At 44.2% G+C, this 24,350-nt stretch overlaps 1 protein-coding gene and 1 pseudogene across 1 annotated transcript in view; both read right to left on the minus strand.

Moving 5' to 3' along the window:
• LOC124616363 (adenylate kinase isoenzyme 5) overlaps window positions 1-24,350 on the minus strand; it is a 459,756-nt gene that overhangs the window by 314,838 nt on the left and 120,568 nt on the right. The gene's annotated exons all lie outside the window — the stretch shown is intronic.
• On the minus strand, window positions 14,188-14,305 carry LOC124617097 (annotated as a pseudogene).

Consider the following 24,350-nt stretch of genomic DNA (forward strand, 5'->3'; position numbering starts at 1 on the left):
ATGACAGTTATGTTACGTTAGCTGCACGATATCAGGCGAAATCTCTCACCAGGCCCTCATACTTGGCGGGAGACACTATTTCCTAGGCATCTTTACGTGCTCACTGTGCGCTCAGAATAGAAAAGAGCGGCTTGCCACGATCGATGAGCGTACTAGAGACACTACACAGCACATCTGTGCAAAACTTCACTGGGTTTTCCAAGTGGTTTCCATTTCGCGAGCGATCGGAATTTACTTTCCGAGTAGCTCTTGTATTTACGAGTGGCGTTCAGTAAGTAATGCAACACCTTTTTTTCCTAAAGCAGGATGGTTTAATTCAGGATTCCAACACATTACATTATTTTCTACTCTTTTGGCTACCAAACGCTATTTTTAACACAATTTCCGTTCAATTCGACAACCTTACGCCACTTTATGTTATGTTATGTTATGTTAACCGGGGACCTAGAAACTACCGCAGTTCACCTCAGCCCTCCGCCGCCCCACACCGAATCCAGGGTTATTGTGCGGTTCGGCCCCCGGTGGACCCCCCCCCCAGGGAACGTCTCACACCAACCGAGTGTAACCCCTATGTTTGCGTGGTAGGGTAATGGTGGTGTACGCGTACGTGGAGAACTTGTTTGCACAGCAATCGCCGACATAGAGTAGCTGAGGCGGAATAAGGGGAACCAGCCCGCATTCGCCGAGGCAGATGGAAAACCACGGCCAACCGGGTGGGCTACGCTACCTTACGCAACCCATCTGTGCAAAACTTCATTGGGTTTTCACAGCGGTTTCCATTTCGCGAGCGATAGGAACTTACTTTCCAAATAGCCTTTTTATTTACGTGAGGCGTTCAATTAAGTAATGCAACATATTTTTTTCTGAAAGCAGGATGGTTTAATTCTGGGTTCCAACATATCACATTATTTTCTACTCTTTTGGCCACATTACCCAATTTTTCAAAACAATCTCCGTTTAATTCGACGACCTTACGTCACGTTACCGGAAGGGCCTGTATGCCCGCATCGTACCATTCCGTCGGAGCCAACGACTTGCTAAATCGATAACCTCCCTATCACCCAAGCACTGCTTCCCGCGGAGTGCAACCTTCCTTGGGCCAAACAGATGGAAGTCGGAAGGTGCAAGATTCGGGCTGAAAGGTGGATGATGATGAACAGTCGAATGAAGTTCTGTGTGTTCCTGTCGTGTGCACAGCCTCGTGTGAGGCCTTGCGTTGTCACGGAGAGGAAGAAGTTGGTCTGTATTTTTGTGACAACGAACAGACTGAAGTCGTCTCTTCAGTTTCCTGAGGGTAGCACAATACACTTCAGAAAGGATCATTGCACTATGATGGAGGACATCACACCCTGACATCCAGCTGAGAAGCGAGGTGTTCTATTGTAAACCCTCGATCACACCCAGTGAGAGTGTCCGCACATGCCAACATTGCAGGCTGTGTGTGGCCTGCCGACACGCGGGAAATCGGACAGCTTTGCGCGACCTTGTTGCGATGATGACAGACGCCTTGCCCAACGATGCGCCGTGCTTTTGTTCACCGCCAGATCTCCACAGGCATTCTGCAAGCGCCTATAAATATCAACGACGCTCTGCTTTTCCGCCAAAACTCTCTGGTTGGAAAACACCTTCGTTACAAACGCCATTTTGAAGGCTACGTATAGCGCGGCCACCCATCGGAATTTCGACAAACTATATCGGCTGAAGCTAGAATATTCCACGGTGTTCTACGACAAATTCCGAGTTTTTTCAACCGAAACTGCTTGGAAAAAATATGTTGCATTATTTGTTGAACGCCCTTCGTATATATAAATGCACTCACAAATTTATAGTGTGATTGTATTCGCTCTAAACCATCCTCTCTGACCTTAGCCCTCTCATATTTTAGATGATTCAACCATTTCCTAAGGACGTTGTAGACTACAACCCCTTTGATCGTCGTTATAAATATTTTAGCAGACAACAAGCAGCAAATATGCGATTAAATGATTTAGTTGAAGCAGCAAGGGAATATATTACACTACTGGCCATTAAAATTGCTACACCACGAAGATGACGTGCTACAGACGCGAAATTTAATCCACAGGAAAAAGATGCTATGATATGCAAATGATTAGCTTTTCAGAGCAGCCATAAAAGGTTGGCGCCGGTGGCGACACCTACAACGTGCTGACATGAGGAAAGTTTCCAACCGATTTCTCATACACAAACAGCAGTTGACCGGCGTTGCCTGGTGACACGTTCTTGTGATGCCTCGTGTAAGAAGGAGAAATGCGTACCATCACGTTTCCGACTTTGATAAAGGTCGGATTGTAGCCTATCGCGATTGCGGTTTATCGTATCGCGACATTGCTGCTCCCGTTGGTCAAGATCCAACGACTGTTAGCAGAATATGGAATCGGCGGGTTCAGGAGGGTAATACGGAACGCCGTGCTGGATCCCAACGGCCTCGTATCACTAGCAGTCGAGATGACAGGCATCTTACCCACATGGCTGTAACGGATGGTGCAGCCACGTCTCGATCCCTGAGTCAACAGATGGGAACGTTTGCAAGACAACAACCATCTGCATGAACAGTTCGACGACGTTTGCAGCAGCATGGACTATCAGCTCCGAGACCATGGCTGCGGTTACCCTTGACGCTGCATCACAGACAGGAGCGCCTGCGATGGTGTACTCAACGACGAAGCTGGGTGCACGAATGGTAAAACGTCATTTTTTCGGATGAATCCGGGTTCTGTTAACAGCATCTTGATGGTCGCATCAGTGTTAGGCGTAATCGCGGTGAATGCACATTGGAAGCGTGTCTTCGTCATCGCCATACTGGCGGATCACCCGGCGTGATGGTATAGGGTGCGTCTCGGTCACCTCTTGTTCGCATTGACGGCACTTTGAACAGTGGACGTTACATTTCAGATGTGTTACGACCCATGGCTCTACCCTTCATTCGATCCCTGCGAAACCCTACATTTCAGCAGGATAATGCATGACTGCACGTTGCAGGTCCTGTGCGGGCCTTTCTGGATACAGAAAATGTTCGACAGCTGCCCTGGCCAGCATATTCTCCAGATCTCTCACCAACTGAAAACGTCTGGTCAATCGTGGCCGAGCAACTGGCTCGTCACAATACTCCAGTCACTACTCTTAATGAACTATGGTATCGTGTTGAAGCTGCATGGGCAACTGTACCTGTACACGCTATCCAAGCTCTGTTTGACTCAATGCCCAGGCGTATCAAGGCCGTTATTACAGCCAGAGGTGGTTGTTGTGGGTACTGATTTCTCAGGACCTATGCACCCAAATTGCGTGAAAATGTAATCACATGGCAGTTCTAGCATAATATTAGCAATTTTAATGGCCAGTAGTGTATTATGCGATTCTCTGAAAATTGAGTCTCGCAAAACTTTGAAAAAAAAAAACACACACTACATTCAGTTCTGCACAACAAACAGATTCGTACCTCAACTGGTGTAGTACATCTGCAGGAGTCAATAAGAAGGGTAGCATGCTCCAAACTTTTGGGTGTGCATATTGATGAAAACTGGAACTGGAAGAAGCATGTTACTGGGCTTCTCAGACAATTAAGTTCAGCAGCTTTTGCTCTTCGTATAATTATTAATCGCGTAAACAGACGTAACAACCTCCTGACGTATTCTGAAAATTCCCACTCACTGTCAGTGATATCATACGGAATAATTTGCTGGGGTAACTCATCTATTATAAAGAAAGCACTGATCGCACGAAAGTGAGCAGTAAGAATAATAATATGCGGTGTTCACCCACTGACTTCATGAAGGCACCTCTTCAAGGGGTTAGGCATTTTAACTGTGCTGTCACAGTACATATTTTCGCTAATGAAATTCATCATAAATAATCCATCACAATTTAAGAACAACATTGATGTACATACCTACAACACTAGAGGGAAGAATGACCCTTTTTACTCATTGTTAAAGCTGTCAGTGGCTCAGAGACGTGTTCAATACGCAGCAATAAAAATTTTTGGTCATTTGCTCAATAACATAAAATGTCTGATAGGTAGCGAAGCAAGTTTTAAATATAATTTAAAATCATTTCTCCAGGACACTCCTTCTATTCCACTGACAAATTTCTACTTAAAAACTGATAGCCAGAATTTTTTTAGTTTTTTTTTTTTAGTGTAGTTCCGTGAGTAGGAATAAACTCATAATATGTTCGTTAATTTTATCACTTACCTTGAATACATATCCTGTAAATTGCTTCGTTCATCTTGATTAAAGAATCCTTCAAATGATATATGGAACATGTAACTAAGACCCACTGATGTTACGAACATAATCCACAGAAATTCACTTTTGGGGCCAAACTCCCGTATCTGGATGTCTAAGTTACTCCTACAAAAATGCAGTTTAAAAACACTCAGAGTAAAAGCATAAAAACAAATAAAATTATTTCGTCATAAAGTCGTCTTACTTCAACAAAACCCATACCACAGTAAGACGAGTATTTGATAATTTTATTTGTTTTTATATTTTGACCGTGAGTACTTCCGAAGCGCATTTTATGTAGGATTAAATTAGACAGCCAGATGATGAGAACTTGACTACAAACTATTGCTGTAGAATACGTTCCTAATATTAATGGCTGTATACTACAATATTTATAACGATTACCTTAGCCACCGCTACCTCCGACCCTTAGGATGAACGACAGTAGAGTCCTTTGAATGTGGTCACAACACTTTGGATTATAGCCCGACCGGAATTTTTGCTCTTGTGTGCAGGATGGAATCACAATGGACTGTTTAAAACGATTCGAAGAAATTTGAGAGGGATCCGAAACAGCAAAGGATGTTTATGCTTTTTCAGCCCTCCTGTTTCGCGTCCTCCTGTGCCGTGATCACGGGGAGAGGGAGGGGGTTGTCGGGGTAGGGGGGGGGGAGACATTTACACATGCGTGATTAAAACTTTAAGTGATGAAACTAGGAATATACTATAACCCTCTACATATCACTCCCACAAACATCGTGAAGTCAAGGTTTAAGACTTATTCCTATGCCCCATATGTAAAAGGAAACGGAAAAAGTCTTAACAATGTTACAATATGATGTATTCTCTGCCATGCACTGTATAGTGGTCTACAAAGTATATACCTAGATGCAGATCTTCAAATGACATCGTGATGCACAGTGCCAGATTAGTCTATTTGGCACTTTTGTATTACAATGAAGTAGGTAAGCTAGGGAAAGGAACCCCCAACCCGAAGCGTGGGATGAACACTACAGTGCTTTACGGGTAATGTACTACTTTAGATGGTACGCCCTTCCCTTTGTCCTACTTTCGAAAGGACTTAATCAGCCAGTTTTGGGGTACCAACAATATAATAGGGTACTAAAGCCACGTTGCAGTTTGGCCTTTTCTCGCGCTAAAAAATGATTTCCAGGGGTGAAAGAAGCGTTAAGTGGCGTTAGAAGTCCTTGGACCAAACAAGGTTTCTAGCCTGGACGTTTAGATTAGTAGTCTGGTACTCTTCCTTAAGTAATAGACAGTAGGGTCAAAGCTGGAAACCTCTCACTGGAGAAAAATGAAAAACGAATATTAAGACACAAGATTGCATCCAGAACCAAACAATTAGTTCAATGATAACACCTGAAAGACCACCAGTGCAATACGAAAGAGCAGGATGAAATTCCATAGACACGCCAAGAGTCTGGACTAAGGAAAAGTGTCAGGATACTCAATTTTAACAAATTCATATGGTTCAAATGGCTCTAACCACTATGGGACTTAACATCTGAGGTCATCAGTCCCCTAGAACTTAGAACTACTTAAACCTAACTAACCTAAGGACAACACACACATCCATGCCTGAGGTAGGATTCTAGCCTGTGTCCGTAGCGGTCGCGCGGCTTCAGACTGTAGCGCCTAGAACCGCTCGGCCACTCCGGCCGGCCCGGGAGGGTCAAACGATCTGCTAAACTAAGGAGCATTAAAAAATGTAGAGGGGCTAGAAAATGAAACCCTATTACATAAACGAAAAGCACAACATATGTCGTTTTAAGACGGCGCTTTTGTAAAGTCACTGTGTCAAAATAAGCCACTGTGATCGAGGTTATTAAATCGTACTGAAGCTGCCGTAGTCGAATCAGAGACGGCTGATTCGAACCTCTGATTCAAACTGCGATCGTAGAAAATATTTAAACTTGCTCAAGGGGAATGTGAGGTGGCACATTTGCGTTTCTTTCTGTTCGTAACACTGTGTGCCATTATAAAACTAAACTAAACTCTGCATCATGCACATAGGACAGTGCGATGCCGGCTGGAGGATAGTGGGGTCACAACACCACTCTCCCGGCCATGTCAAATTTCCAGATCTTGAAGCCGCTACTTCTCCTTCAAATAATTCCCCAGTTTCTGTCCTCCAGCCACGGGAACATCTCCGACAGTACCGGGAACCGAACCCAGGTCCTCCGACCTGGCAGACAGACCTTTTTTTTACATAAGGTGAAGGACAATCAATTTAAAATCATAGATGGTAAAATCGTCCATATTTAAACTGAGTGAAATTCCAAATCCGCAACACCTGTTTATTGTGTTTTCACTGTATGACGAACGGTTTCATACCCTGGAGGTATATCTTATAGTCATATAAAACTAATACTTCATTTGCTCCGAATTCCAAGGTACAAGCGCTTGTAAAAACATGTCACTCCACAGCAAAATCTCGGGTGAAACGGCAGATGGGCATCCAATCCGAAGTATGCATGATCACTAACACTTTTCCCGGACAGCACACGACAATCCACTTATGATAAGTATAAAGCCATTGTCAGAATCCGCGAAGAAACAAAGAATTAAGATACACAATCCTTGGGAGTCGGCAACATATTAAAATACACTGACATGCGTCAAATAGAACTCTACGTTACAGAGCTAGCCACTCCCAAGGACTGTGTGTCTTAATTCCTTGTTTCTCCCGCAGATTTTGACGATTGTTTTATCCTACCATACGTGGATTGTCAAGTGCACTTTGGGAAATATATTAGTGGCCAAGCATAGTTCCGATCGGATGCCCAACTGCCGTTTCATCCGAAGTTTTGCTGAGGAGTGACATGTTCTTACGAGCTCTTATACCTTGGAATTCGTGACAAATGAAGTATTAGTTTTATATGATCTGAATATATACCTCCAGGGTATAAAACCTGTCACTATACAGTCAAAAGACAATAAACAGCTATTGCGGATTTGGAATTTCACTTAATTTTAATATGGACGATTTTCTCATCTCTGATTTTAAATTGTTTTATTGTCCTTCACATTATGTACAAGTTTTTTAACTGTGATTGCCCGACCTACAAGGTTTCTTTTAATTCAGAAAGTGACTTCAGCCTCCCATGCAGTCCTTCCTTACATTCGCCAGCATTCTGCCGTCTCAAGTCGGCTTTATTGCTTCATTGCTCCTCACCGTAACCATAAAACTAAACGGTTAAATTCTTTAGTCTTGAAAATTACAAAAGCTTTCTTCTTTAAAACACGAAAAATTTCAAATACATCTTGGAAATTTAAATTTCTTTCGAAACTACAGTTTTCCTTGTGCACTAAAAGCCTTTCGAAAGACGCAAATTTGTCGTACCAAATTAGGGGGATCAGATGCGTACTTCTTGGTAATAAGAAGCTAAAGGGCTCAAACTAAAATTATCCCTTCTATAGGGTAAAGCATGAACTAAAATATTTTGAACCAATTCTCTCTGTTTAGAACACTTGCTGAGATGATGGTGCTCTCATTGTATGTTACACATATCCATCTATACTCGCATTTTTTTCCTTCGTTGCAAAGCATGCGGAGTGGCCAATAATCAAAGTGTAGGAGCCGGTCTGACTGAAGTACATCTTTATGTGTTATTGTAGTCTCTGTGGTTCTACTATTCGGTTCTTTTTTTCAGTTGGATATCTGTAATTCGTTTCTGCAAACAGGCTTGGGTGTGTGCCAGAGAATCGACCAGTATAGACAAGCCGTAATGGTCACCGTACGGACGCTGCTCTAATTCAATCATGTGCAGTTCTTCGGTAGTTGGCACCTTTTCTTTTACAACTTCATACCATTTGAATATTATTTTGAATTGGATTATGGGGTTGTTAATATTTTCCCAGATGTTTTTGCAATTTATTTGCTGCCTATTTCTCTTCAAACGGCTTCGCTTGTGTCTTCTTATAGGTGATGATACATCTTGGTGGTATTAAGTTGCTTTGCGTTTCATGTAGTACCTTTGGACGTATTCGAGCTAAGTGTTGATTGCTCCATTGTCGATTGGAACCATTTTGTCCATTCGGGATTGAACATGGAGAACTTTTTGTGATTGCTGTTTGGACCAACTGCAGTACTTTCTGGATACGGATCGTACACGGTCCACTCACAGTAATGTCAGCACCGACTACGTTCGACGTCAACATGCAATAACCACTCACAGCGCTAATAACTAGTGGCAGCATTAGCATTGGAAGGTATACAAAGTGGGACTGGGGGACGGGGGAAACAGAGCAGTAATTGTCGTTCCGCGGAAATGGAGCGATTTATCTGACGTCCAAAACGGCATGATCATTGACTTTCAGGCCAAGGGTGAAAGAATTTCCGAAACGGCTCAGTTAGTAAACTGTTCGCGTGCTTTGCATAGCAAAATTGGGCTAACTAAAACTGTAGCCGAGGCATCTGTGGTGTACCACGGGTGAACGACGGCTGCAGAGATTGAAATTTTCACTCTGCAGCGGAGTGTGCGCTGATATGGAACTTCCTGGCAGATAGAGCACTTGCCCGCGAAAAGTCAAAGGTCCCGAGTTCGAGTCTCGGTCCGGCACACAGTTTTAATCTGCCAGGAAGTTCCATATCAGCGCACACTCCGCTGCAGAGTGAAAATTTCATTCTAGAAACATCCCGCTGGCTGTGGCTAAGCCATCTCTCCGCAATATCCTTTCTTTCAGGAATGCTAGTTCTGCAAGGTTCGCAGTAGAGCTTCTGTGAAGTTTGGAAGGTAGGAGACGAGGTACTGCAGAACTGAAGCTGTGGGGACGGGTCGTGTGTCGTGCATGGGTAGCTCAGTTGGTAGAGCAAGGGTCCGGAGTTCGAGTCTCGGCTGCAGAGACGTCTATGAAGCGAATAAACATGGAACTGTTCAGCAACTAACCGCCTGGACCAACCAAGGGGCTACCAGCATTGTCCTAAACAACCGTTCAGCGAACGTTGCTCCATATGGCCTCTGCAGCAGGCGCCTGGTTCCTGCACCCATGCTGATTGGTGTTTATCAGAAGCGAAGGCTGGAATTTGCACGCCAGCACCGCAACTGGACGTCCACTGAGTGGCAACAGATGCCCTTTTCACACGAATCAAGTATTATGCACCACAGAACATTGGGCTTTGGCGGATACGACGTGAAATGTCTGGAAGCAAAATTCCGTAACAATCGTTGGAAGGGTCCGGGCCGGAAGAAAGAGCGATATGATCTGGCTAATGTTTTCGCGGCATTCCCTGGGTGATCTCTTCGTTCTGGAAGGCATAGTTCATGAACAGAAGCGCGCCCATCCCTGTGCACCATGTTCACCCCCACGTGCAGTTTGTTTTTCTTCGTCACGATGGCATTTACCGGCAGGACGACGCAACATGTTGCGGTGTACGTGCGTGGTTCTAAGAGAACCAAGATCAATTTGTCGTACTCCTCTGGCCATCAGTGTCCTTGTATTTAAATCCAATCGAGAATCTATGGGACCACCGCCATCGGACTGTGCGCGCCATGGGTCCTCAACCGAGGAACCTAGCGCAGCTGGCCACGGCACTAGAGTCGGCGTGTCTCCGTATCCTCTTCAGTACCTTCCAAATCCTCAGTGACTCTCTTCTTGCTAGTCACGCAGCGGTCCGCGCTACGAAAGGTCATTATTCAGATCTCTTTACAAGTGAACACATTAATAAGACTGGACAATGTATATCTAGCACTGCAGTGTAGATGGATGTCATTGGCTTCCAGACCTCCCGCAATGTTGGGTAGTATTATAGTTGAGAGGGTGACTATACTCCATACGAAGCCGCAGTTAGCTCGTGTAATGTATCCTTGGAGACTGGTAGCACTGCTGCGATGGTACAAGAGGGGTTTTCAATAAGTAACGCAAACACTTTTTTCTGAAATCAGATTGGTTTTATTCAGGATTCTAATATACCGTATTTTTCCCATTTTTCAACGTAATCTCCGTGAACTTGACGGCATTACGCCGCCTTACTGGCATGGTGCCACGCTACTGGTCGACGTCAGAGCCAACGTCTTGCTGCATCAATAACCTCCCCATCATCCACGTACCGCTTCCCGCGTAGTGCATCCTCCGTTGAGCCAAACAGATGAAAGTTGGAAGGTGCGAGACGAGGAAGAACAGTCCAATGAAGTTTTCTGAGCTCGTCTCGGGTGCGCGGACACACAGAAGGCTTGTGTTGTCACTGAGAACGAGAAGTTCGTTTTCATTGTTGGGGGGACAAACAGTCTGAAATCGTCTCTTCAGTTTCCTGAGAGTAGCACGATACACCTCAGAGTTGATCGTTGCACCTTGAGGGAGGACAAAAAACAGAAAAACACATTCAGAGTCCCAGAAGACATTCGGCTGAGGGTACGGCTTTGAATTTCTCTTCGCAAGAGAGGTGGTATGGTACCGTTCCATGGATTGCTGTTATGTTGCCGGCTCGAAGTGATGAACCAAAGTTTCATCGTCTGTGACGATGTTCGACAAAAAATTGTTACGATCAGCCTCGTAACGCGCAAGCCAAGGGCTAATGTGCGGATAGATGGTCCTTCTTTGTCTTTAAGGTGGTATAGGGTTGCGTTGTTTTGGGGGATGAGTTCAGACAGCGAGGTCATCAGTCTCATCGGATTAGGGAAGGACGGGGAAGGAAGTCGGCCGTGCCCTTTCAAAGGAACCATCCCGGCATTTGCCGGGAGCGATTTAGGGAAATCACGGAAAACCTAAATCAGGATGGCCGGACACGGGATTGAACAGTCGTCCTACCGAATGCGAGTCCAGTGTTCTAACCACTGCGCCACCTCGCTCGGTTAGGTGGTATATTAGGCAGCGGAGAGACCCAGCTGGCACACAGCTTTCAGTACCCCATTTGGTGGACGAGTGTGTCAGCACTACCAACAGAGGCTTCCAGTTGTGCAGCGAGGTGTTTTGTGATCCGTCGATCACCTCGAATGAGAGTGTCCAGCATTGCAGGACTCAGCTGTGTGCGGCAGGCCGCACTGATGCCTCTCGTAGTTTGTAAGGGCACTGACGACTGTGAATGTCAGAATTATTGGGCTCAAATTATTGTCTAGTAATACTTTTAATTTCAAACGCTTCAGGATATTGGATTGGTAAGAACTTGACGGTCATAGCTCTTAATCTTCCATTGTTCACCTAAACGCAACTTCTTCGCCACGAACTACATAATTTCCAAAGGATTTGAAATGAACAAATATTATTCAGACTTAAGTGGCCACTTGTAGACATACTGACTGTTGGCTTCTGTCTCGCGTTCTTTGGCTGACTGTGTAACGGAACCAGCTGTTGAGATAGGGATGGGAAAGGGTTGTAACCTGTCTCCGATATTATGCAATCTGTACACTTAACAAGCAGTGTAGAAAACTAAAGTAAATACTGAAGAAGGTATTAAAATTTAAAATTACTTATAAAAGAGTGTGGTTTCGATCATCACGTGATGATCTTCAGATCTTCAGCTCTATTGATAGATGATGGCTGTGCATAGAGCAGTTGCATAGTGATTCAGCGGTTCCTGCTCCATGCACAGCCATTGTCCGTCAGTGTGGTTGAAGGTTTGAAGATGATCATCTGGTGATCGAAACCGGTCACCGTTCAATAAACGTGCTGTACGATCTAGACTGTTTCATAATTAATCATAAATAATTGTACATAATTTCTCCAGCAATGTTTTCAAACATAAGGAATTAAAATAAAATTTCTGAAATTTGCTTATGACATTGTAAGTCTGTCAGAGATAGCAAACGATTTCGAGGAGCAGTTCAACGGAATGGATAGCGTCTTGAAAAGATTTTTTAAAATGACTGTCAAAAAAAGTAAAATAAGTGTAAAGGAATGTAATCAAATTAAATCGGGCGATGCGGAGAGAATTACACTAGTAAGTGAAACACTAAAAGTAGTAGATCAGTTCTGCTATTTGGGCAGCAAAATAATTGATGATTGCCGAAATAGCGAAGATATAAATTGCAAACTGGCAATAGCGGGATAAGCGTTTCTCAGAAATAGGAATTTGTTAAAACCGAACATAAATTTAAGTGTTAGGAAGTGTTTTCTGAAGATATTTGTCTTGAGGGTAGTGTTATACGGAATTGAAACTTGGACGATAACCATTTCAGACAAAAAGAGAATAAAACCTTTCAAATGTGGTGATATAGAAGAATTATGAAGACTGGATTGGTTGATCGCTTATACGATATGGAGGTACTGAAACGAATTGGAGAGAAAAGAAATTTGTAGCACAACTCGGCTTAATTAAGGGATAAGTTGATAGGACACGTTACGATGGATTAAGGAATCGTCGATTTCGTATTGGAGGGAAGGGTGGGAGGTAAAAATTGTAGAGGGAGATCGCAAGATGAACATAGTAATAACGTTCTCGAGGATGTAGACTGCAATAGCTGTTAGGAAATGATGAGGCTTGAACAGAATGGACTAGCGAAGAGAGTTTTATCGAAGCAGTCTTCATAACGGCATCCGAAAGTGATATAGGGTATGCTAAAGTTGGCGTTGAAATTTTTCCCAAAAGTATCTGAGAAATGCGCTAAAACTGAACTTGGCTATTGTGGAGTAAGCACTGCCAAGCAGAGCTCTTATGATTGGCTCCTCAACGGGTCAAACGAACCTGTGACCATTCGTGCTGCTCTCCCTATTTAATACGGGTCCCACAAACGTGAGCAACAGCCTAGAACAGATCGCACGAGCGTTTTGTAAGCAATTTCCTTCGTAAACTGATGGCACTTTCCCATTTCTCACTTAAGACCGAATTATGTCACCTGCTATACCTGCAGCTGAAACCAGTCCTTTCAATATCCCCACAAATTGTTACTCAAGGCTATTTGTATGAGCTGATCGATTCCATATGTAGCTCACTGATATTCAAGCCATACGATACTACATTTATACGCGTTGTCAACTGCACAGTTGTTACATTTCTGAAAATTTAAAGCAAGTTCTCAAACTTCCTGACAGATTAAAACTGTGTGCCAGACAGGGACCCGAAACTCTGACCTCATCCTTTCGCGGGCATGTGCTCTACCGATTGATCTACCCACGCACGACTCACGACCTGCCCTCACGGCTTTATTTTCGCCTGTACCTCGTCTCCTGCCTCCGAGTCTGATAAGTCAACAAACTCTGCATCACTATGAAGTTTTATCAAGATCTGACAATATGTGTGCAGCTTTTTAAAGACAGGCTATCGTTATGGATAACTCCTACATATGCGAAAAGTCTGAGGTTAGTATGAACATTGTATGTGAGTTATTAATATCCAACATAAGCAACGAAGGTCTCAAAAGACTTCCCCGGAGCGCACCTGAAGTTGCTCCATCGGAAGTAACATACAGCGTGTTCTCTGCGAAGCAGTCTACAATCCAATCACAAATCTTAAGTTGATACCGTACTCAATCGCCAATTCGATAACATGCATTGCTGTGATAAAATCAAAAGCTTTTCTGAAATTAGGAAATACTGGATCAATCTAACTCCCTGATGGTTTTTACCTCATGAGAACAAAGAGTAAGTTGGATTTCGATTGATCATATTTCCGAAATCCTTTATAACTAGCATGAAGGTCATTCTATTCGAGATACATTATACTTGAGATTAAAATATGTTCTAAGATTATACAAGAAATGAATGTCAATGATATTGGACAGAAGTTTCGTGGATCATTTATGCTATCCTGGTGTGATCGGTACTCCCATCCAACTACTCTCCGTTCGAACAGGCCTTAGAAGGCCCAACGGTACCGATCGGCCGCCGTGTCACCCTCAGACCACATGCGTCACTGGATGCGGGTATAGAGGGGCATGTGGTCAGCACACCGCTCTCCCGGCCGTATGTCATTTTACTACACCGAAGCCGATACTTCTCAATCAAGTAGCTCCTCAGTTTGCCTCACAAGGGCTGAGTGCACTCCGCTTGCCAACAGCGCTCGGCAGACCGGATGGTCACCCATCGAAGTGCTAGCCCAGCCCGACAGCGCATAACTTCGGTGATCTGACGGGAACCGGTATTACCACTGCGGCAAGGCCGTTGGCTTCATCCAACTACTAGGAACTGTTTGTTGTTCGATGGTCCGACGAAATATTATGGTTAAAAGAGAGGCTAATGCAGCCGCAAGTTATGTACAGAATCCGACAGGGATTCCATCGGGCTCTGGAGCTGATTCAATTTTAGCGATTTCAGCTATTTCGCAGCGCCACTGACCCTAAAAAGATATCCACCTACAGTGCACTGTTAGCTATACACTGTCCAGTCACATTAAGGTGAGCACCTGTTAAAGGCCTGAATAACCATCTTCTGCAGTGGGGACCGCTACGAGGCGTGCATGAATAGTGTCACTGAGGTTCTGGAAGGTGCTAACAGGGATGTGAAGCCATGACGACCCCAGTGCCCTTGCCAGCTGCGCTAGATTTCTCAGTTGAGGATCCTTGGCCGATCGAGTTGGTCCCATAGATTCTCAATTACTTATCTTTATAGTTGTCAGAATTTAACTTGGATTTCCTATGTAAAGAAACATTTGAATAGCGAATGCAGCGTTACTGCTTTTGCTTTACCCCCTTCAATTTCGGTTTTTCAGCCCTGCATGAGCGTCTGCACACTAAACTTGAAGTCAAAATGATTCAAATGGCTCTGAGCACTATGGGACTTAACATCTGAGGTCATCAGTCCCCTAGACTTAGAACTACTTAAGCCTAACTAACCTAAAAACATCACACACATCCATGCCCGAGGCAGGATTCGAACCTGCGACCGCAGCAGTCGCGCGGAAAGACAAAAGGCAACGGGCGGCCGGCAGCAAGGTTGTATCAGGAAACCTATCCCCGCCAACAACCACTATAGCATTCCATGTTTGCAACAGTGCTTCGCCGTTTGTCTGAGACAGGGTCATTACAGGAAGCAGGAATTCATGAAGGACATACCCGCAATGCCCGGACACCGGACTTAGAGGAAAGTGTGATCAACACTGTGGAAGGCGACCGTCGTGTCAGTACTAGGTAGTTGGTCCGCCAATACAGGGTAAGCCACACGGCCGTGTGGAACATTCTCCATGACAACTGATACTACCCTTATCACTTACAGCGTGTGCAGACTTTCCACATCAGGAGTAGTTTTGTTGCTGGTTTCTTCACCAGGCAACCACGATCAGAAGATATGTGTCTTCCATCGTATTCACTGATGAGGAGTGGTATCTTCAGCTTTCATAACAGTCATCTGTGGGATGGTATGAGGAACGTCCATGGACAGGCGACAACAAATCATCAGCATCGGTGCAGCCGGAATGCGTGGGCCGAAATAATTGACGACCTTATTTTGGGACCAGTCTTCCTTCCAGTCGTTTCTTGCGGGCGACTCTGCCTCTACTGCTGGTAGAAGTACAATTCATGATTCGAAGGGAAGGGTTATATGGCTGCTACATTATGGTGCTCCAGCCCACTTCGCCTTTAACGTCCGGACGCATCTCAGTTGTGCCTTTCCTGGTCGTTGGATCGGACTAGGGGGCATGGCCTGCTCGTTCACTGGATCTCAACCAGTGCGATTTCTGGTTATGGGGCTATCTCAAAAGTATCGCGTGTGCAAAGCTCATTCCAGATGTGGGGGCACTGGAGCAGCGTATTCATGCTGGCTTTGACACTGTTCGGATGCAGCCTGGCCGACGTGAACGTGTGAGACAGAACATGCTACGGCGCGTACACACATGCGTAGAGGCACATGGAAACCATTTTCAACACATGCTGCAGTTGTGACTGCGTGGTACAGGGCGTATTAGACCGCACTCTCTGTAACAATGTATGACTGAATAAATGGTCTCTAGCAATGAAACCATACATATCCGGACATAAGTTCATTAGACCTTTTTTGTTCCGTATCCTCTCTTCGATTAATCCCTAAGAGTTTGTACACGGTGGAAAAAATCATCCTGTATAACATGTGTTTCGATAAGAGTCTGTTCTGGTAACCGTTGAAGCCCTCACGCATTGACCCCTCGACATCCAATCGCATTTCATTCATCATCTCTCTATCTATAACCCTATGCTTTGCTTGACGCATGCTGAGCAGCGATCGCTGTTACCACTGGGTACATATATTTCTAATGATTGCTGAATTATTTTTCTAAACGAGAGCCATGGTTACTGTCAGAGAAACTGACCGCCGGTGCGGTGTCTGTTTCGTAGAAACAAAAATTCCACGCCTGGAATAAGGACAGCAACCCATTTGCTGTACAACTTGCGCACATACAAATTAACTTTTCTAGCCGTACAGAAACTAGTTGGATTGCTCTATCTTAATTAGCTTTTTCTTTGCACACTCTCTGTGAAGACGTTGAAGTCGATTCTTTCTTTTCGCGTTCAGTTCAATCTCGCAAATGCACTTGTATCTCTGTAGTAAGAAAGTGACGTAGCGGAGAGGTTAAAATAAGGACTCATCATCGAAAGGAGTGGGTTAAAACTTCTGTCTGGCCATGAAGATCTAGATTTCTGTCAACCCCCTGAATTACTTGAGGTAACTCACTGTTCAACGTCAGGTCTACTTTCCCTTTCTTGTCAGACTTTGCTTGACGTACGTGAAGCATTAAGCTGTAATTTTCCTTGAGCGACTTTCACAGTAAAAAATATATATAACATCAGATACCGTCACTCACCCAAAAATGCAGAAATCTCGACGAATTATTGTCATGGTTTATTTGTCAGAAGTTATCGGAAGAGCGCCTCGATCAATACAAGGATATATTCCACCACAAAGCGCCTGACAAGATCTTCAGGCGCTGTCCACGATGAAAAGTGATTCTGCTGAATTTTTCATCAGTTCTCAACCTGCTTTGAGAATCAGTTGCACGTTTCCTCTTCCTGCAGCTGAGGCCCTGTCGAACGTGACATGACATGGCGTGACTCGCGGTGACGTAACAGTCTTCGGAGACAGGGGTAGCCTTTCTGTAGGCAGGATATGACGGGTTGTCAGATAGTAAACGTCGCATCAGATCGAGTGACTGCCATTTCGTTCTCTGCTCACCAATAATGCAACAGTCCACTGGCAATGTTATCGCATCTTATGCGCTGCGCTGAGAAATACAGCTTGCTCGTCAGAAAAAGGAATTTGAGTTTGAAATATTAACTTCCCGCCAGACAGTACTTGGTCCCAGACATGTCATTTAGAGGCTGTCCATTTCACTGCCCCGTAGGAAGGCGACAGCGTAGCGGGTGTTATACGGCTGAGACGTGCCATCTGTGATGTTGTACTCCCCAGACCACAATGTTAAATGTTGCCGGTAATAACGTATTGATAGCTCAGTGATAATTGATAATGGGTACGTGTGACAAGTGGCAAAAAATTGTCTCCGTAACAGCGAAGGTACCGAGCGACGACGACTGAAAACTACTTCAAGCGTCACTGGCAGACAGTAGTTAAGCGTACAGCACTCTCTCAATTTATGAAATCCGTGTCGTAACTTCTCCTTCAAGCAGTTCGGCATATGTTCTCACATAACAAAGTGTAGACTTCTCCACTCCTCCACAAAAGAAAAAAATTCTTTCGACATTCTCGGAGATCTTACACGGCCCTTTTATATGGCAGACGGACGTATTGGCTACTCAGCGACACGAAAAACAAAAGCCCAAAGTTATCTAGAATGTACTTTAGTATGTGTCCCATCGTAATTCAAATTAGGAGCTATCAGATGCGTATTCAGCATTACAGTTATCAATCATTCGACTTCATGGAATAGAGGAAAGTTTTACACATAAAACTACACTGATAAGGCTATAGGTCACAGGATAATCATTCTTCCTCTGGTTTTGTTATATAGTTATTTAGAACACTGAAGTCTGACCGGTGTGGCCGAGCGGTTCTAGGCGCGTCAGTCTGGAACCGCGCGACCGCTACGGTCGCAGGATCGAATCCTGGCTCGGGCATGGATGTGTGTGATGTCCTTAGGTTAGTTAGGTTTAAGTAGTTCTAAGTTCTAGGGGACTGATGACTTCAGATGTTAAGTTCCATAGTGCTTAGAGCCATTTGAACCATTTTTAGAACACTGAAGAATGGAACGGCGTGGCTTAACTAGATAAGCTACCAGTCAAAACACTGTTGAATTCAGAGGAGAAAGTGGACAGGTGGAAAGAATATCCTGAAGGCCTCTGTGAGGGGGAGGATTTGTCCGATGATGTGATAGAAGAAGAAACAGGAGTCGATAAGGAAGAGATAGATACAGTATTAGAAAGAGAATTTAAATGAGCGTTCGAAGACTTAAAATCAAATAAGGCGGAAGGGATGATAACATTCCACCGGAAATTCTAAAATCATTGGGGGAAGCGGCAACAAAATCACTATTCACGTTGGTGTGTAGAATGTATGTGGCTAGCGCTACACCATCAGACTTTCGGAAAATATCATCCACACATTTCCCAAGATTGTTATAGCCGACAATTGCGAGAGTTATTTCACAGCCAGCTTAACAGCTCATGCATCCAAGTTGCTAACAAGAATAATATACAAAGAGTGGAAACGAAAATTGGCTATTTGCTAGATGACGATGTAGGAAAGTAAAAGGCACCAGAAGCAATTCAGACGTTGCGCTTGATAATGGAAGCAAGATTGGATAAAAATCAAGACACAGTCATAGGATTCGTCGACATGGAAAAAAGCGTTCGACAACGTAAAATGGTGGAAGATACTCGAAATTCTGAGAAAAATAGCAGTAATCTATATGGAAAGACAAAGTGATATATAAACGTACAAGAACCATGAGGGAACAATAAAAGAACAAAGTTCTCGGATTAAAAAAGGTGTAAGAGAGGGACGTAGTCTTTCGCCACTAGTGTTCGATCTATTCATCGAAGGAACGATGTCGGAAATAAAAGAAAGGTTCAAAGTGACAGAAAATAAATGGTAAGATTTGCCGACGACATTGCTATATTCAGTGAAAGTGAAGAAGAATTATAGGATCTATTGAATGGAGTGGACAATCTGATGAGTACAGAATATGGATTTAAAGTAAATCGAAAAAAGACGAAATTAATGAGAAGTATCAGAAATGAGAACAGCGAGGAACTTTGTCAGGTTTGCTGGTCATAAAATAGATGAAGTCAAGGAATTCTGTCTCCTAGGCATTAAAGAAACCCGTGACCGATGGAGCAAGGAAGACATGAGAAACAGACTAGTACTGGCAAAAACGGCATTCCTACCCAAGAGAAATTACCGGTGTCAAACATGCGCCTTAATTCGAGGAAGAAATTTGTGAGAATTTACGCCTGGAGCACAGTACGATACGGTAGTGGAACATGGATTTTGAGAAAACCTGAACAGAAGAGAATCGGGGCATTTGAGATGTGGTGCTACAGAAGAATGTTGAAAATTAGATGGACTGATACTGTAAGGACTGAGGTGTTTCCATAGAACTGACGAAGAAAGGAACATGTGCAATACACTGACTAGAAGAAGGGTCACGATAATAAAAGGTATTAAGGCGTCAGGGAATAACTTCTACGGTACTAGAGGGAGATGTAGAGAGTAAAAACTATACAGAACAGAGACTGTGAAACACCTAGCAAATAATTGAGGGAGTAGGCTGTAAGTGCTACTCTGAGATCAAAAGGCTGGCACAGGAATGGAATTCGTGGCGGGCCGCAGGAAACCAGCTGCAGATTTCGCATGGTGTCTATGCTTTCGGACATGTCCGAAAGAACAGACACCATGGACTCATATCATTTATCCAATCAGTGGAAGAAATGACATCCATGAAATATCTGAGGATATGTACAGAATGCGATTTAACGCGGGTCTACTACATAAATAGTTTCGATATAAATCGATCTGTAATATGTAAAGACAAGACTAAAGTGAAATGGGCGCGGTGTATTTATTACGAAAGATAAGGAACTGAAAAATATCGAGATACAAATTGAAACTGCAAGTGAGAATGTTTGAGCAAGACTCAGTACCAATCAAGAATCGATTGGGGTAATTACGGTTTTGCAATTCGTGCACGTAACGTGACATCCCGCAAAATGATAGCAAGTGCTTTCTCCCACTGCTACTTAGAACAAATAGTTCAGAGGCTAACTTATGATAGAAATATCTTAGATCTAATGGCAGAAAATAGGCCAGGCTTCTTTGAGCATGTCCTTGCATCTGGTATCAGTGACCATGAGCCAGTTACAGCAAGATAGATTACTGCAGTGCAAAGACCAGCTAAGATTAGTAAAAAGATTTATATGTTGAACAAACTAGAAGCAGAAGCGTCATACCTCCACGGAGAAATCGAAATATTTTGCTCTGGACTGGAGTACGTAAAACGACTGTAGCTCTAATTTAAAAGAATCGTTGATCCCGCGCTGATAGGTTATGTAAAAGTACCTCGTACAACAGTTCGAGACTGGAGGGACTCTCTGCGGTATACTGTCTCTGAAGAAACTTTTAAAGAAGCAGCGACTGCTCACGACAGCTGTAAATCAAAGCACAGGACTGTGGATAGAGAAACGCCGAATGAAACCCGTTTGCCTGGGGTAAAGGTAATCCGCGAAGTCTTCAGTGACACCCGTATTGGTATCTTACTGAAATAAGTCTCACAAACCCTGAAGACATTGTGGCCGTATGTAAAGACTGCCAGTGGCATAGGTCATTGTCCAGACACTCGTGGATAACAGAGGAGCGGAGACTGAGAACAGCAAAGAAAAATTAAGTGATCTCCGATTTCAAATGTTCATTTACAAAGGAAAATCCAGGAGTATGACCCCAGTTTATTCCTTGCCCACCATAGACGAGGTCACGAACGCCTGGGCTCCCATCTACGACCTGCCTACATACCTGTTACCGACAAGGTGGAAAGCGCTATGGTCTATGCGTCCCTTGCAATTAATCTCTAGAGATGTCATGGCTAAATAACAATATCTTTTCTCTCTCTCTAAGGTTTTCCCTCGAGACCATTTAGAATACGTACCATTTTCCTTGTTTCCTATGCAAACATGGTAGTTACTTTATCTGCTGCCTTCTTGTCGCTCCGTTTTAACATGCTACAGAATGGAGTAAGCTGTCTATATTTTTAATACCTTGTACGTCTCCGTACCTCAGTTGTTAAAAACTAAACCCTCATGGGGCGGTCGGACTGTCTGTCTGTCTGTCTGTCTGCCCAACTTTTAAAAACGCTTCGTCTAAGGAACTGGTAGATGTATCAAGTCGAAATTTGTCACATACTAAGATCTGTAATCCCCTGATAGTGTAAAAAATTGAAGTTTCTATGTCAATGTAATGAAAAGGTGTGTCCATTTATGTCACATACTTTGATAATCGCAAACCCTCTTATCAAAACCTATAGGGTACTTTCCGTTGGTCTAGAAACATGAAATTTCGTAAGAAACAAAGTTTCAGTGTACAAATAAAGGGGAAAGAATCCGAAAACTGTGAATTTGTAATTATGTCATACAAAAAATTTTCATTTGTCATTTGTAATCCGAAGTCAAACTTGAAATTAAAACATTCTCGAAAGTCTTTGAATCCTTGGGATCGATATATTAGCAGTAGCAGTCCCGATAACAGGTAAATTTCATGGAGATTCTAGATTTCCTGAACAGATGAACTGTCTACAACGATAACGAAGTATATACGAAACCCTCGGTGTACGAGTCCCACTCGTATCTGGCCGATTTTTCAGTTTCATCTGAGTTCAGGAGCCGGGAGAAGCACCTGTGTAACTGGGCTAATTTGGCAATGCATATTAGTGATTTCCACAATGGAAAGTTTGCTTCGACTTTCATTTCTGCTGAAGAATGCCATATAGCTAAATTACGCTAAATATTTTCCTAACTGTTTCTAGCCTGTCCACTATATACATTGGGCAGCTTTCGGGCTAAACACCTGCAGTACGAGAAATCCGACGCTGGAACTTTCATGATGACAGGAGAATTTCTCTGGAGGTAAGAAGCTGCTTATTTGAGAGGAGGGAAGGAAGCGACAGTTGTCGAAACATTAACCCCAAGATTTACGGGGTGTACTAAATAGATGCGCTACCCTTCATTATGGTGATGTATTTCAATATCGATGGGAACAGTCACTTGAACGGATGACGCTGAGGAGAGGATGTAACGCAGGAGAATCGTACAAACATACCGACGTTCATCATTGCACAGAATCCCTTGCGCCCGACATAGTAATAAGCATCCCTGGGGTAAAGAAACAACTAAAAGAGTTTAAGATAAATATGCCACCAGGTCCAGATGGAGTCCCAGTTCGGTTTTACAAAGAGTACTCTACGGCACTGGCCTGTTACTTAGCTTGCGCTTATTGCGAATCTCTCCCCAGCGCAAAGTCTCAAGCGACTGGAAACAAGTGCAGGTACCTCCTGTATACAAGATGGGTAAAATAACGGACCCGCAGAATTACAGACAAATATATTTAACATCGGTTGCTGCAGAATTCTAGAACATATTCCGAGTTCGAATATAATACATTTCCTAAAGATCGAAAAGCTTACGTCCACGAAACAGCACGGTTTCAGAAAGCATCATGTGAAACTGAGAATGTCCTTTTCTTACGTGATAAACTGCGATCTGTGTATGAAGGGCAACAGGCAGGTCCCATATTTCTATACTTCCGAAAAGCATTTGACACGATGCCCCATTGCAGATTGTTAACTAAGGTATGAGCATACTGAATAGGTTCCGAGATATGTGAGAGTGGATCAGACTTCTTAAGCAACAGAACCTAGTACGTTGTCCTCGTCGGTGAGTAAGCATCAGAGACAAGGGTATCGCCGGGAGGCCCCAGGGTCCTGTGAGAGGACCGCTATTATTTTCTTTATACATAAACGATCTGGCGCGCAGGGTGGGCAGCAAAATACAGTTCTTTGCTGATGGTGCTGTGGTACACGGGAAGGTGCCGTAGTTAAGTGACTGTAGGACGATACAAGATGACTTAGACAAAACTTCTAGTTGGTGTGATGAATGTAGAAAAATGTAAGTAAATGCGGATGAGTAGCAAAAACAAGCCCGTAATGTTTGGATACAGCATAAGTAGTGTCCTGCTAGACACAGTCACGTCGTTTAAATATCTGGGCGTAACGACGCAAAGTGATATGAAATGGAACGGGCAGGTGAGGATTCTGGTAGGGAAGGCGAAAGGTCGACTTCGGTTTATTGGGAGAATATTAGGAAGGCGTGGATCATCGGAAAATAAAACTGCATGTAGGGCGCTAGTACGACCTATTCTTGATCTGCTCTAGTGTTTGGGATCCGCATCAGAACTGTTTAAAGGAGCACATTGAAGCAACTCACATACGGGCTGCTAAAGTGTTACGGAGATCCTTCGGGAACACAACTCGGAATCCCTGGAGGGAATGCGACGTTCTCTTCGTGGAACACTATTAAGAAAATTTATAGAACCGGCATATGAAGGTGACTACAGAACGATCTTACAACTCGCAGCATACATTTCGCGTAAGGATCACGAACGTAAGATACGATAAATTAGGGCTTATACGGAGGCATATACACTCCTGGAAATGGAAAAAAGAACACATTGACACCGGTGTGTCAGACCCACCATACTTGCTCCGGACACTGCGAGAGGGCTGTACAAGCAATGATCACACGCACGGCACAGCGGACACACCAGGAACCGCGGTGTTGGCCGTCGAATGGCGCCAGCTGCGCAGCATTTGTGCACCGCCGCCGTCAGTGTCAGCCAGTTTGCCGTGGCATACGGAGCTCCATTGCAGTCTTTAACACTGGTAGCATGCCGCGACAGCGTGGACGTGAACCGTATGTGCAGTTGACGGACTTTGAGCGAGGGCGTATAGTGGGCATGCGGGAGGCCGGGTGGACGTACCGCCAAATTGCTCAACACGTGGGGCGTGAGGTCTCCACAGTACATCGATGTTGTCGCCAGTGGTCGGCGGAAGGTGCACGTGCCCGTCGACCTGGGACCGGACCGCAGCGACGCACGGATGCACGCCAAGACCGTAGGATCCTACGCAGTGCCGTAGGGGACCACACCGCCGCTTCCCAGCAAATTAGGGACACTGTTGCTCCTGGGGTATCGGCGAGGACCATTCGCAACCGTCTCCATGAAGCTGGGCTACGGTCCCGCACACCG

Source organism: Schistocerca americana, chromosome 5 (assembly GCF_021461395.2).
Source record: "Schistocerca americana isolate TAMUIC-IGC-003095 chromosome 5, iqSchAmer2.1, whole genome shotgun sequence".
Classification (NCBI taxonomy): domain Eukaryota; kingdom Metazoa; phylum Arthropoda; class Insecta; order Orthoptera; family Acrididae; genus Schistocerca; species Schistocerca americana.